At 54.0% G+C, this 15,647-nt stretch overlaps 1 protein-coding gene across 2 annotated transcripts in view; it reads right to left on the reverse strand.

Moving 5' to 3' along the window:
• Window positions 1–15,647, reverse strand: part of LRRTM4 (leucine rich repeat transmembrane neuronal 4) — a 472,503-nt gene that overhangs the window by 221,899 nt on the left and 234,957 nt on the right. Inside the window, exon 5 of one of the 2 annotated variants that reach the window (XM_064175475.1) lies at window positions 10,455–10,612. The exons of the other annotated variant lie outside the window; for it this stretch is intronic. The gene's annotated coding sequence lies outside the window, so the exon portion shown is untranslated. The remainder of the gene's footprint in view (window positions 1–10,454; window positions 10,613–15,647) is intronic. 2 annotated transcript variants of the gene reach the window in all.

Consider the following 15,647-nt stretch of genomic DNA (forward strand, 5'->3'; position numbering starts at 1 on the left):
CTACTTTGCCTTGGTGAGACCTTATCTTGAGTGCTGCCTTCAAGTTTGGGCTTCCCAGTTGAAAAGGGTCAGGGATCTGCTGGAGAGGGCTATGAGAATGATTGGAGCACTGTCTGGTGAGGAGAGGCTGAGCAACCTGGGGCTGCTTAGTCTGGAGAAGACTGAGAGGGGATTGAATCAATGCTTATAAACATCTGAGGGCTGGGGGTCAGCATGGGGGGGACAGGCTCTGCTCACTCCTCCCTGGGACAGGAGCAGCAGCAATGGATGGAAGCTGCAGCACAGGAGGTTCCAGCTCAGCACAAGGGGGGTACTTCTTGACTGGAAGGGTCCCAGAGCCCTGGCACAGGCTGCCCAGAGAGGTTGTGGAGTCTCTTCTCTGGAGCCTTTCCAATTCTGCCTGGACATGTTCCTGTGTGCCCTGAGCTAGACTGTAATGTCCTGCCCTGGCAGGGGAGTTGGACTCCATCTCTTTGGGTCCCTTCCAACCCCTGACACCCTCTAATCCTGTGACTCAGTCCTCGCACAGCAGCTGAATGTGCTCAACCCAAGAGCAGAGGCACAGAGAACACTTTTCTCAGTGAGGAACACAAATCTCCTACTGCCTGACTCAGGAGAGAGGTGCTGGGCTCTGAGCATCCCATGCACTCGAGGTGCCCAGCGGTGCCACTGCAGCTGCCAGAGGCTGCCCAACCACCTCGCCTGGCTGGGGGAAAGCTTTTGGGGCTTCTTAAAGCTACTGCTGCTAGGAATTCCTCCAGCATGGAACTGCAATTAGAGCAGCAGCAGATCTGTTCAGATATTTGCTTTGCAGCACCTGCCTGCCCTGTGCATGTCCTGCCTGCAGCAGAGGCTTCCCCACACCGTGAATAAGAGGCACTGCTGAACATCCACTGGGAGGCAGCTCCTGGAGATCATTGCTTGCAGGCTCTCTTTAGAGCTGGCTTATATTTCTCCTTTTGCTTGAGAATGACTTTGAAGGCTAAAGGCATCTGTGCAGGACAGCAAGCAGAGCTGGGAAGCATCCAGAGCATTCCATGCAACTAAACAAAGAGAGGCACAGCCCAGAGCGTGGTGGGAACAGCCAGGAAAGAAGGCACTGCACCAGCAGGAACAAGGATCCCACCAGGATCTCATCGAGTCAAGAGGCAGGTTTCTCCACAGAAAAACAGGGAGCTATGGAATTGTCTGGGTTGGAGAAGCCTTCTGAGATCACAGACTCCAGCCACATATGTCCCCAGCTGCCATGCCCACATGGTCCATTTGAATGCTTCCAGGGATGGGGACTCCACCACTGCCCTGGGCAGCCTGTTCCAGCCACAATGGCAACTCACACCAGAAGAGAGCTAAGGACTGAACTCCTGAACACCCAAATCTCCTGAGCTCACACTGAAGGCTGTCAGGCACCTCCAACATAACCAGACCTGCTCCCTGACCACCCAACTCCTCTTCCCCATTGCAGGACCTCCTGGAGGGGCTCTGCCACGGCAGTTCCATGAGCGCTGCTGCTCTTTTCTGGAAGCTGTGCCTTAATTCCCATGCTATTGGCACCATTTCACATGCCAGAGAGAATACCTAATGATAGGCAAGGTTTGTTGAAGCCAGCAGCTAATTTAGATCTGTCTCTCCTTAGCAAACCAAGAATCTTCATCTGTCCTTTCAAGTTATCCTCAAACGACTTCCCCTCGGCGCTGCAGAAGACGACGCAGCCTTTTTAAGTAACTGTTTTATCCTCTCTGGGAGGCAATTAAAGAGTGGAAGAAATTACCACCTTCTGCTTCTATTCTTGGCATGGATGGATAATTAGTTTGTTTTAAGAAGGAAAACTACTCAGACCTTGCCAGTTGCAACATCTCCAGCCACTGGAAGATGACCAGCGCCAAGCGGCTCTGCTCGGGCACCTTCCTGATGCTCCTCAAGTTAGGTGCAAGCAGATGGAACTTTGCAGCAGCCACTGCCTGCCAGCTGTAGAGCTACTCAGCTCCTCAGACAGGCAACGACTTCAGGAGCTTAGAGAATCAGTAAGCTTGGAAAATACCTCTGAGGTCATCCAGTCCAACTGGCAACCTGACAGCACCACAGCCCCAAGGGCCATGGCCACAGAGGTCTTGAACCCCTCCAGGGATGAGGACTCCACCACCCCCTCCCAGGGCAGCCTGTTCCTGACCAAGCTTGCAGCAGTGTTTTCCTGATCTCCAACCTAACCTCCCCTGCACAACCTGAGACCATTTTCCTCTCATCCTATTGCTACTGACTTGGGAGAAGAGACCAATCCCTACCTCACTCCAACCTCCTTTCAGGCAGATTCTTTCATCAAGGCAGCTCCTGCCATCATAGAATCAACCAGGTTGGAAGAGACCTCCAAGATCATCTCCTTATCCTTCTCCTGTCTGGGACCCTGACAAAGTTACAAAGCAAACACAGACAAGATCAGGACCTGAGGCTGCTTCCCCTTTCCTAGCACACACTGCAATGCTGCCAGGTTGCTCCTCCTGACAAGGCAGCTGCAAGCTACATCTGAAGGCTGAAGAAGATGAACACAAAGCAAAGCTCTGCAGATTGCATCGAATTCTAAACCTCAAGCTGACAAACCTTTCATGTTTCAAATTCAGCCCTTGTGCTTTGGTTTGAAGTTTCCTGAGTTTCAGTAAATAAGCCCAGACAAGGAAGAGGCTGAAAGCAAACCCAGAGAAATTAGGAACTGCAGGGGATGCTGAGATCTGGGCCCCTCAATTTCAGAGAGATGTTGAGGTGCTGGAAGGTGTTGAGAGAAGGGCAGCAAGGCTGGGGAGGGGCCTGGAGCACAGCCCTGGGAGGAGAGGCTGAGGGAGCTGGGGGGGTGCAGCCTGCAGCAGAGGAGGCTCAGGGCAGAGCTCATTGCTGCCTGCAGCTGCCTGCAGGGAGGCTGTAGCCAGGTGGGGTTGGGCTCTGCTGCCAGGCAGCCAGCAACAGAACAAGGGGACACAGCCTGAAGCTGTGCCAGGGCAGGTTGAGGCTGGATGTTAGGAGGAAGTTGTTGTCAGAGAGAGTGATTGGCATTGGAATGGGCTGCCCAGGGAGGTGGTGGAGTGGCTGTGGCTGGAGGTGTTGAAGCCAAGCCTGGCTGGGGCACTTAGTGCCATGGTCTGGTTGGTTGGGCAGGGCTGGGTGCTAGGCTGGGCTGGCTGAGCTTGAAGCTCTCTCCCAGCCTGGCTGACTCCAGAATTGCAGCCCCTACTGCTGGCTTTCCCAGGCAGGGTGCTCTGCCCTGTGCTGCTCAGCTGTGCCACCGCACAGTTATGATCTATTATTTAACTCTCCCAGTTGCACACTGCTGCAGGACTCTTGATGGAAGGTCAAGTTTGTTGATTACAAAGAAGTAATTGAAATTTGTTTTATTGGGGCAGGGAAAATGATTTCTGTGTATCTGATAATAGGAAACATGATGGTCATTTATTTTAGTTTGTGTAATTGAATTTCAAAGCCTTCAACTTTAGGTGTGTGTGCTCCGTGGATACATCCAAGCCAGAAACTTTCTGTAATTCCCTTGTCCACTCTTGATCAATTTTGCTGATTATATAGATTTGTCTTTCCCAAAAAAGTTGATTCCCAGCCTGTAGTTAAAGAGCAATCTCTAAACTAGTTACAGTATTGACAGAAAGCTAACATAGGTCATGCTTTAATTGATGCTGACAGTGCCCGCAGAGGAAAACTGCTTTGGAACACAGAGCATCAGTCCCTGCTCCCTGCATAGGCTGGGCAGGAGAACCATAGGATCATAGAATCAGGCAGGTTGGAAGAGAGCTCCAAGCTCAGCCAGTCCAACCTAGCACCCAGCCCTGCCCAACCAACCAGACCATGGCACTAAGTGCCCCAGCCAGGCTTGGCTTCAACACCTCCAGCCACAGCCACTCCACCACCTCCCTGGGCAGCCCATTCCAATGCCAATCACTCTCTCTGCCAACAACTTCCTCCTCACATCCAGCCTCAACCTGCCCTTCCACAGCTTCAGCCTGGGTCCCCTTGTTCTATTGCTGGCTGCCTGGCAGCAGAGCCCAACCCCACCTGGCTACAGCCTCCCTGCAGGCAGCTGCAGACAGCAATGAGCTCTGCCCTGAGCCTCCTCTGCTGCAGGCTGCACCCCCCCAGCTCCCTCAGCCTCTCCTCACAGGGCTGTGCTCCAGGCCCCTCCCCAGCCTTGCTGCCCTGCTCTCAACACCTTCCAGCACCTCAACATCTCTCTGCAATTCAAGAGCCCAGAACTGGACACAGCACTCAAGCTGTGGCCTGACCAGTGGCCATGGGATGGTTTGGCTTGGCAAAGCCCTCTAAGATCATCCAGTCCAGCCACTAACTAACCCATGCCCCAGGTGCCACAGCCACACCTTTCTTTAACACCCAAATCCTGGGAAATGAAGGTGCCCATGAATCCCTCCTGCTCCTTCAGCCTCATACAAGACACATATTGTCTGGGCTGTGCAGAGGTCCTGCTGTGGCCAGCAGTGCTCATACAACCTCAGCTGGAAATTCCTGGGTGTTGCCTCCCTCCCTCCAGCATCCAGCCCTACACTGCAATATGTGAGGAGACAAAAGGATTTCTCAGCAGCTGGATCCCTTTCCACACACAAAAGCAGTGCTAAAGCCAAGGTCAAAGCAGGACCTTACTGACAGTACTTGGCATAAGCACTTAGGGCAGACACCTGAGCTGGGCTCTGGCTGGAGCACAGAGCCATGCCCGGGCTCACAGCACACTTCTCTCACCTTGGTATGATCAATAAGGGCTGAGACCTGCAGCCAGCATAGTGGTGCCACTGAATGTCCTTCAAGTGCCAGAGCACCACAGCACAGTGGGTCTGGAAGGGACCTCCAGAGATTATCCAGTCCAATGCCCTGCTAATGCAGGGACAGCCACAGCAGCTTGCCCAGGAGCACAACGTGCAGGTGGGTTTGGAATCTCTCCAGAGGAGGAGACTCCACAACCTCTCTGGGCAGCCTGGGCCATATTAAGCTTCCTCTTGAGCTTAATGACCTGCATTAGAGAAGCACTCCAAGCCTTCCCCTCTCATCTCTCCCTCATCCTCCTCCACCATGATGCGATTTGGATTCCAGTTTTACATCTCAACCAAAACAAACAAACAAACAGACATTTTCCCTTGTCAGGGGAGCAGAGGACCAGAGAGCAAACAAACAGGGAGTTGCCAAGGTTACTGACAGCCCTTGCTGGAGAGATGAATGAAATTCAGAGGGAGCAGACAGGTAGGAAGAGATTCTCAGCCCCATCTTCACAAGCCTCCTAATTTCAGATCTGAGCAGCCCCAGAGATTTAATTCTTGGAAGTGCAAATCAGTTCAAGAGAACTCCTCACCTGCTGCCTGGCAAATGTAAGGCTCAAGGAGCACCCATCCAGCTGGCCCAGCCTTTAGAGCCCTCCTTTGCTGCAGCTCCTGTAGCCCTGCCACGGGCATGGGCACCTCCTGCCAGAGCAGGCTGCCCAAGGCTCCATCCAACCTGGCTGTCAACAATGCCAGGCTTGGAGCCTCCACAGCTTCCTGGGACAACCTGTTCCACAGCCTCACCATCCTCATGGGGAAGAGGAGCTGTTGAGTCTGGAGCAGAGGAGGCTCCCAGGTGACCTTCTTGTGGCCTGCCAGGATCTAAAGGGGGCTACAAAAAAGCTGGGGAGGGACTTTTGAGGATCTCAAGGAGTGGCAGGAGTGGGGGGAATGGAGCAAGGCTGGAGGTGGGGAGAGTGAGGCTGGAGGTGAGGAGGAAGTTGTTGAGCAGGAGAGTGGTGAGAGGCTGGAATGGGTTGCCCAGGGAGGGGGTTGAGGCCCCATGGCTGGAGGTGTTTGAGGCCAGGCTGGCTGAGGCTGTGTGCAGCCTGCTCTAGGGTAGGGTGTCCCTGGGCATGGCAGGGGGGTTGGAACTGGCTGCTCCTTGTGCTCCCTTCCAACCCTGACTCATTCTATTCTATGATTCTAAGAGCTTCTTCCTGCTATCCAAAACTTTCTATTTTCTCATCTGAGGAGAGGGTTGGGAATTGAGTTCTCTGTTATTAATACCCTGGCAGTGCCAGGCTGACACCTCCATATGCTGCACGCTCTGCTGGCTCCCCAGCAAACAGCTCCAGCACGTGTCCCAGCCAGAGTGGAAGAATGCACTTGGCTGGAACAAGAGGAAGACAGGGCCTGGCTGAGTGTGTGAACAGGATAAATTGGATTTGACAAGGTCTAGCAAAAGCCTTCTTAAACTTCTGTTCAACTAACCCAGCCCCAGTTACGTAACCAAAGTGCTCTTGTGACAGGCAATTAAAAGCCCTTCCCTTTCCCAGGCTGCCTCTTAAAAACCTCATCATAAACATCAGCACAAACCTCTGCTTCTGGCTTCTTTACTCCTCAAAGATCATCTCAATGTCACTTTATTAACTGAAGCCCTTCTGTGCTGAAACTGTTAAGACAAGCATTAGCCACAGTGCCCTACCTCAGGTGGAATTGGCTCATGCTAGTCAAACTCGGGGGCTGCCTGTGACCTTTTCCATCTTCCCAGTCTGATTTATTTTTGGACACACTCAGATCATGTCAGGATTTGCAGGCATTAGAGGGTGAAGGATCAGAATAAATGCTGATTACAGAGAAGAAAAAGATCCATACTTCTAAAGAGAGCAAATATCAATTTCATAATGGAAACAAATCTGAGCAATCTGAAGCAGCTAAAGCCAAGCCAAGGCTCCTCCTCCCCTTCCTATACCATTTCTCTCCCAGCCCCTGCAAAACCTCCTCAAGGCTGCTGACTGTTAAAAATAGTCCAATCCCACAGAGCAGAAAGGCTCTTTGACACTGAGCAGGGGAAACAAAGCAAGGGTCTAGTGTGAGCAAGCCTTGCTGGTTGGAGATGCAAACACTTGCAGTGGAGAAGGAGGGAAGCTGATGACTAACAGAGGCCAAACCCCCTCCAACGAGAGGAACAGGCAGGATCTAGTGGCTTGAGAGAGAAAATCCTTTGCTTTGTGACTCCATCTATCCAAAATGCTCCCTCTTCAACACATGATTCAGCATCCAGCCTTCAGATGGATCTGACTCAGCTGCCTGCAAGCAGGAACACTTGAAATTCTAGGTGAGCTAAAGGGTGCCCTGGGAGAGCACTGCCCCAGGGCTGCAGGCAGAGGAAGCATCCACATTGCTTCCCTCATGCCTAGCAAGGCGTCCCAGCCACACTCCTGCAATGAAGCTGGTGAGGAGCCTGGAGCACAGCCCTGGGAGGAGAGGCTGAGGGAGCTGGGGGGGTGCAGCCTGCAGCAGAGGAGGCTCAGGGCAGAGCTCATTGCTGCCTGCAGCTGCCTGCAGGGAGGCTGTAGCCAGGTGGGGTTGGGCTCTGCTGCCAGGCAGCCAGCAACAGAAGAAGGGGACACAGCCTCAAGCTGTGCCAGGGCAGGTTGAGGCTGGATGTTAGGAGGAAGTTGTTGTCAGAGAGAGTGATTGGCATTGGAATGGGCTGCCCAGGGAGGTGGTAGAGTGGCTGTGGCTGGAGGTGTTGAAGCCAAGCCTGGCTGGGGCACTTAGTGCCATGGTCTGGTTGGTTGGGCAGGGCTGGGTGCTAGGTTGTGCTGGCTGAGCTTGGAGCTCTCTTCCAACCTGCTTAATTCTCTGACTGTGGGGCTGGATGGCAGAGAGCAGCACAGCTCTGGATGTGTGCTGAGCTTTAGGCAACTCTTTCCATTTCTCACTGCTAATGTGTGCTCCTTTCTGGAAAAGCTAATTTTTTTTGCCTGCTTAACTTGCATATTAATCTCCATTGAACTATACCAAATGAATTTCAATCTCCATGGTAAAATAGGGGAAAAAAAATAAATAAAGAGAGAAAGGATGGGTTTGGATTCACACTCTCCTTGATTTTCATCAATCAACCTTTTCTGCTTAAGTAGTGCTTAATCAAAAAACAAAATCCCAGATGGCTCTAAGATTTATCATGGCACTGCTGAAATAGCAAACACTGCAGCACAGCTCCCACTGTGGCTGCTCCTGAGATCAGCTGAACTCAAAAAACACATAGAAAAGAAATAAATAAAACAACAAAAGCTCCACACTTGTCCCTCTGAGGGACACCAAAGCCTCATCAGTCACAGCCCTGCAAGGAGCTGCTGCTGCTGCTGCAGACACCTCGCTCGCTTCAGCTGTGTGCACAGAAGGGCTCCTGAGCTGCACCACAGCTGACAGAGCCTCACCCACCTCTGAGAAAAGCTATGAGAGCATCATCATCATCATCAAGTCAGCCAGGTTGGAAGAGAGCTCCAAGCTCAGCCAGTCCAACCTAGCACCCAGCCCTGGCCAACCAACCAGACCATGGCACTCAGCGCCCCAGCCAGGCTTGGCTGCAACACCTCCAGCCACAGCCACTCCACCACCTCCCTGGGCAGCCCATTCCAATGCCAATCACTCTCTCTGACAACAACTTCCTCCTAACATCCAGCCTCAACCTGCCCTGGCACAGCTTGAGGCTGTGTCCCCTTCTTCTGTTGCTGGCTGCCTGGCAGCAGAGCCCAACCCCACCTGGCTACATGTCCTACACCACAGCTGGGGGTGTAGCAGGGGCAGAAATCATAGAACAGGTTAGATTGGAAGGGAGCTCAAAGCTCAGCCAGCTCCAACTCTCCTGCCATAGGCAGGGACACCTCCCATTAGAACACATCACTCAAGGCCTCATCCAAACTGGTCCTGAACAACTCCAGGGAGGTTGTGGATCAAAGATCACATTGGGTGATTCTTTTGCTCCACAACCTCCCTGGGCAGCCTGTGCCAGTCTCTCACCACCCTCACTGCAAACAACTCTTTCCTAAAAGCCACTTTCAATCTCCCCTCTCCCACTTCAAACCCATTCCTCCTCTTCCTCTTATTCCCAGACCTTCTCAATAGTCCCTCCACAGACTTCCTATAGCCCCCTTCAGATCCTGCAAGGCCACTCCAAGGTCTCCTCAAAGCCTTCTCCTCTCCAGGCTGCACAGCCCCAACTCTCTCAGCCTGTGCTCACAGCAGAGCTGCTGCAGCCCTCTCAGCATCTTGGTGACCTCCTCTGCACTGGCTCCAACACTTCCATGTCCTGCTTGTGCTGGGGGCTCCAGAGCTGCCCCCAGGACTGCAGGTGGGGGCTGAGGAGAGCAGAGCCAAGGGCAGAATCCCCTCCCTTGCCCTGTGCCCACACTGCTCTTGCTGCAGCCCAGCACAGGGTTGTGTCTGGGCTGCACTCACTCTGCAGGCTCCTGTGCAGAGGACAGAGCCAGTCCCCTCCTACCTGAGGCTCAGGTTCCCAATCGATCCCTGATCCTTGACAAGAGTTCCCTATCGAACATCTCCAAAGAGCCTCAGCTCCAGGCTTCCCAAGGGCTCCTCCGTGCACAGGGGAGGTCACCTCCTTCATTCCACTCATGTGCAAATCGCTGCCAAGCATCCAAAGGTCATTCCCCGAGCTCAGGCCCCGCATTTACAACACTTCTCACCTCATTACGGGCAGCAACATTGCATTTAGAGCACAGGTGAAAAGGTTAATTAGGACCAACAGATGAGCGCTGGTGGCTGGAACAGAAGAGACAGCAGCAGCCACAGGTGCGCTCCAGCCTGGCTGGCACAAAGGACCCCAGGAAACCTTTCCCTCTCCAGCGACTCATCCCCCTCTGACCTCTCCCTCCCAAAACCTGCACAGATCCGCAGTGAACCTTACTTATTTGTGGAGTGAAAAATACAAGCAGCAGAACACCTGCAGGGAACAAGGAGCAGAGCCCCTTGCTGCTCCCTGACTGGGAAGTGAACTTCACAGAATCATAGAACCAAGCAGGCTGGAAGAGAGCTCCAAGCTCAGCCAGCACAGCCTAGCACCCAGCCCTGCCCAACCAACCAGACCATGGCACTAAGTGCCCCAGCCAGGCTTGGCCTCAACACCTCCAGCCACAGCCACTCCACCACCTCCCTGGGCAGCCCATTCCAATGCCAATCACTCTCTCTGACAACTTCCTCCTAACATCCAGCCTCAACCTGCCCTGGCACAGCTTCAGGCTGTGTGCCCTTCTTCTGTTGCTGGCTGCCTGGCAGCAGAGCCCAACCCCACCTGGCTACAGCCTCCCTGCAGGCAGCTGCAGGCAGCAATGAGCTCTGCCCTGAGCCTTCTCTGCTGCAGGCTGCCCCCCCCAGCCTCTCCAGCCACTCCTCTCTTCACAAGCTCTGCTTTTCCTGGCCTCCCAAAGCCCATCTGATGCCAGCACTGCACACTCCTCACCTGGCATTCACACTGCCCCAGCTGCCTCCCAAAGCCACCTCCTCTCCAGAGGCACAAACACCCCTGGTGCCTCTCCTGCTGTTCCACTCTCAGAGCTCCCAGGCAGCCTTCCCCAGCTCAGCTCCTGTAGTAGCACAGCCACCCCACAGCACAGCTGAGCAGCAGCTCTTCGCAGCAAGCACCGTGATAAGCTGACAAAGGAAACCTCTTACCTTGATCCACAGGACAGGGTGGGAGGTTGGAAGGGACCTCTGGAGATCGTTGAGGCCAATCCCTCTGGCAGAACAGGTCTCCCAGGATAGCATCCAGGCAAGTTCTGCACAACTCCAGGAATGGAGACTCTCAGCAGCCTGCTCCAGTGCTGCTCACCCTTAAAGTAAACCAGAACACAGCAGTCCCCACTTGAGCTTAACGAGGACTGCTCATTAAGCTCAAGTGAAACCTCCTGTGCCCCTGCTCCTGCCAATTAGCCTTGTCCAATCACTGGGCAGCTCTGGGAAGAGCCCAGCCTCACCCTCCTGCCACTCACCCTTGCTCCAATGGGCCTGGAGCTCCCCAGAACCCCACGAGAGCCCAACTGCCACACTGCTCACGTTGTGCTTGGGGTCTGAAAGGTGGCTCTGGGCAAGCACCTCCGTGCAGGTGACAGCAAAGCCCAGCTCTGGGGTGGTCATCCCTTGGCTTCAGCGAGTCTCTTCCTGCCTAATGATCCATGAGAGAGCCTCTCACAGCATCACAGAACTCCAGAGGCTGGAAGGGAGCTCCCTCCAGAGATCACTGAGCCCAACCTCCCTGCAAGGCAGGATTCCCCAGGGTGGTCTGCACAGGAATGCATCCAGGTGGGTTTTGACAGTCTCCACCACAACCTCAAAGCTTCCAAAGCCTCTCAAAGCAGCCTGGTGTGGTGCTTAGCACTGCAATAGCTGTGAGCCTTATTGTCCATTCAGGCACTTCTGCAATCCTCTTCTCCTGCAGTCCTTCCATATTCCCAAATAATAACACCTAATTAAGCACTCCAATCGGTGCTGCCCTCAGCAGAGCTGTAATTAAGCAGGTGTTGAACTCCCCTGGTAAATTAGTCTCTTCTGTTTTCCTTCCCTAATCTACCATTACTATTCCTGTCCAGGAAAATAATGGGAAAACAAATGAATCCTGAAACCCTCTCACTGGGCTTGTAAGGGTCAGCCTTGTACCAGCCATGCAAAGCAGATCCAGGGAATCTAATCAAATTTAGGTGGAACAAAACAGGTTTAAGTGGGAGCTGCTGGGTAAGAGAGCAGTGAATGGTAAAACATCACTTCAGCAGAAGGGGAAAGTTAAAGGAAACAGAACTCCACTTCCAAAAGGGCTTTTTTGTGGCACTTCTCCCAACTCATGACTGCTGCTGGAATTCAGAAGGCTCACAAAGTGCCCCTGTGGCCCAGACACCAAGAACCATAGAATCAAGCAGGTTGGAAGAGAGCTCCAAGCTCAGCCAGTCCAACCTAGCACCCAGCCCTGGCCAATCAACCACAGTATCACAGTGTCACAGTGTCACAGTATCATCAGGGTTGGAAGAGACCTCACAGATCACCAAGTCCAACCCTTTAGCACAGAGCTCAAGGCCAGACCATGGCACCAAGTGCCACGTCCAGTCCTGCCTTGAACAGCTCCAGGGACGGCGACTCCACCACCTCCCCGGGCAGCCCATTCCAGTGTCCAATGACTCTCTCAGGGAAGAACTTTCTCCTCACCTCCAGCCTAAATCTCCCCTGGCACAGCCTGAGGCTGTGTCCTCTCGTTCTGGTGCTGGCCACCTGAGAGAAGAGAGCAACCTCCTCCTGGCCACAACCTCCCCTCAGGTAGTTGCAGACAGCAATAAGGTCTGCCCTGAGCCTCCTCTTCTCCAGGCTAACCAATCCCAGCTCCCTCAGCCTCTCCTCATAGGGCTGTGCTCAAGGCCTCTCAACCAGACCTCTTGAAAATGCCAGCAATATTGCTCATAAATCATTGTCCTTTCCCTTATCTCTCCTGGATTAATGTAAATTCACTTTAATTACAGCTCTTGTTGCAGCAACTGCATCCAATCCTACCTGCTTTGGGAGGGAGGTGTTCAGCTCAGTGCAGCTCATTGAAGAGTGGTGCTGTGGGTTAGGGTCTTGAGGAGAGGTAGGAGGTGCTGGGGGAGATGGAGTTAGAATCACAGAATCAGCCAGGTTGGAAGAGAGCTCCAAGCTCAGCCAGCCCAACCTAGCACCCAGCCCTGCCCAACCAACCAGACCATGGCACTAAGTGCCCCAGCCAGGCTTGGCTTCAACATCTCCAGCCACAGCCACTCCACCACCTCCCTGGGCAGCCCATCCCAATGCCAATCACTCTCTGACAACAACTTCCTCCTCACATCCAGCCTGAACCTGCCCTGGCCCCAGAGAACAAAGGGGCTGCAATTCACTTTCAGACACTGCAGATCAACCTCCTCACTGTGCCTCCAAATGTCTCACATTCTGTGCCAGTCTCTCACCACCCTCAACCTGTGCCAGTGTCTCACCACCCTCACTGCAAACAACCCTTTCCTAACATCCAATTTCAACCTCCCCTCTGCCACTTCAAACCCATTCCTCCTCCTCCTGTCATTCCAAGACCTTCTCAACAGTCCCTCCCCAGCCTTCCTGGAGCCCCCTTCAGACCCTGCAAGGCCACTCCAAGGTCTCCTCAAAGCCTTCTCCTCTCCAGCCTGCACAGCCCCAACTCTCTCAGCCTGTGCTCAGAGCAGAGCTGCTGCAGCCCTCTCAGCATCTTGGTGGCCTCTTCCAGACTGGCTCCAAGAGTTCTATGTCCTGCTTGTGCTGGGGGCTGCAGATCTGCACCCAGGACTGCAGGTGGGGTCTGAGGAGGACCAGTCCCCTCCTACCTGAGGCTCAGGTCTCCAATCGATACCTGAGCCCTTGACAAGAGTTCCCTACCAACCATCCTCAGAGAGCCTCAGTTCCTGGCTTCCCAAGGGCCCCTCCAGCTGGAACCCTTCTATGTCCTTCTTGTGCTGTTGGCTCCAGAGCTGCCCACAGTAACACCTCAAAACTTTTCAGTCTGCTTCTAAACCCTCTTCTGCAAGGCTCCTGCTTGCACAGCTCTCACCTGGCAATTCTCTCAGTCACCTGTGGAGCCCTGGCTGAGGCACCAGGATACCACAGCTCTTCATTCCACGGGCAGCCAATAGAGACTCTGCAACGCTACTGATGAACAGCTCAGCGCTTAAAAGGTTACCTTCCCAAAAACAAAGAGGATGCCAAGCCTTGTTTGCTGTGCCAAGGCTCATTTCTTCTGCCCGGGAGGGACACTGAGCCTGGGATTGAAAAGGTCATCGCTTCTTTTGTATGCTAATAAACAATCAGCAGGGCCGGGAGGGGTGGGAGATGTGGCAGCAGCTTCCTAGGAGCAAATCAGCTACTCAGGAGCAGTGAAGAGGAGTGAGGCTAACACCTCCTGGATGAGTCCTCCCTCAGCACTGCAGGAGAGCAGCCAGACAGAGAGGGATCTGGGGGTGCTGATTGATACCCACCTGAACATGAGCCAGCAGTGTGCCCAGGTGGCCAAGAGAGCCAGTGGCATCCTGGCCTGCATCAGGAATGGTGTGGCCAGCAGGAGCAGGGAGGTCATTCTGCCCCTGTACTCTGCACTGGTTAGACCACACCTTGAGTCCTGTGTTCAGTTCTGGGCCCCCCAGTTTAGGAGGGACATTGAGATGCTTGAGCATGTCCAGAGAAGGGCAACGAGGCTGGGGAGAGGCCTTGAGCACAGCCCTACGAGGAGAGGCTGAGGGAGCTGGGATTGGTTAGCCTGGAGAAGAGGAGGCTCAGGGCAGACCTCATTGCTGTCTACAACTACCTGAGGGGAGGTTGTGGCCAGGAGGAGGTTGCTCTCTTCTCTCAGGTGGCCAGCACCAGAAGAAGAGGACACAGCCTCAGGCTCTGCCAGGGGAAATTTAGGCTGGAGGTGAGGAGAAAGTTCTTCCCTGAGAGAGTCATTGGACACTGGAATGGGCTGCCCGGGGAGGTGGTGGAGTCGCCGTCCCTGGAGCTGTTCAGGGCAGGACTGGACGTGGCACTTGGTGCCATGGTCTGGCCTTGAGCTCTGTGCTAAAGGGTTGGACTTGATGATCTGTGAGGTCTCTTCCAACCTTGGTGATACTGTGAGACTGTGATACTGTGATACACTGCTATTTAATCAGCTCTGGCTAACAATTCTTTACCTTCTTGCCAAGCACCTTCTGAGGCTTCAGTTCACCCCCAAGAGGAATTTGTGGTTTTTTTAACTTACTTTTTAAAATTATTATAGTACCATTTTGGAGCTGATAAGGAAAAAAGATTTAGGGGAGAGAAAAGAAAGTGACTGGGGCTGGATTCCCCCCACCCCTCCTCTTCCAGAAGTTCTGATGCTGTATGCACATGAAATTGATGTGCAGGGAATCTAAACTCGATGCCACTCGTTTGGTTGCAGCTGTGGGGATGGAGGTTCACTCCTTAACATCAGTGCAAGGTGTTGATCTGCTGGAAGGTAGAGAGCACTGCAGAGGGACCTGGCCAGGCTGCATGGGTGGGCAGAGGCCAATGGGATGAGACTGAACAAGGCCAAGGGCAGGGTTCTACACTTTGGCCACAACAACCCCAAGCAGCTACAGGCTGGGGCCAGAGTGGCTGAGAGCAGCCAGGCAGAGAGGGAGCTGGGGGTGGTGGGAGAGAGGAGCTGCAGAGGAGGCAGCAGTGCCCAGGTGGGCAGCAGAGCCAATGGCATCCTGGGCTGGCTCAGGAGCAGTGTGGGCAGCAGGACAAGGGAGCTGCTTCTGCCCCTGTGCTCAGCACTGCTCAGGCCACCCCTGCAGTGCTGTGTCCAGTTCTGGGCTCTTGAATTGCAGAGAGATGTTGAGGTGCTGGAAGGTGTTGAGAGAAGGGCAGCAAGGCTGGGGAGGGGCCTGGAGCACAGCCCTGTGAGGAGAGGCTGAGGGAGCTGGGGGGGTGCAGCCTGCAGCAGAGGAGGCTCAGGGCAGAGCTCATTGCTGCCTGCAGCTGCCTGCAGGGAGGCTGTAGCCAGGTGGGGTTGGGCTCACAACAATCTAGCACAGATATCACACAGGAACACATCCAGACAGGCCTGGAAAGGCTCCACACAAGGAGACTCCACAACCTCTCTGGGCAGCCTGTGCCAGGGCTCTGGGACCCTTCCAGCCAAGAAGCTGCCCTTGTGCTGAGCTGCAACCTCCTGTGCTGCAGCTTCCATCCATTGCTGCTTGTCCTATCCCAGGGAGCAGTGAGCAGAGCCTGTCCCCCCCTCCTGACCCCCAGCCCTCAGATGTTTATTAACATTGATTCAGTCTTCTCTCAGTCTTCTCTTCTCCAGACTAAGCAGCCCCAGGGCCCTCAGCCTCTCCT

This window comes from Pogoniulus pusillus, chromosome 42, assembly GCF_015220805.1.
Source record: "Pogoniulus pusillus isolate bPogPus1 chromosome 42, bPogPus1.pri, whole genome shotgun sequence".
Taxonomy (NCBI): domain Eukaryota; kingdom Metazoa; phylum Chordata; class Aves; order Piciformes; family Lybiidae; genus Pogoniulus; species Pogoniulus pusillus.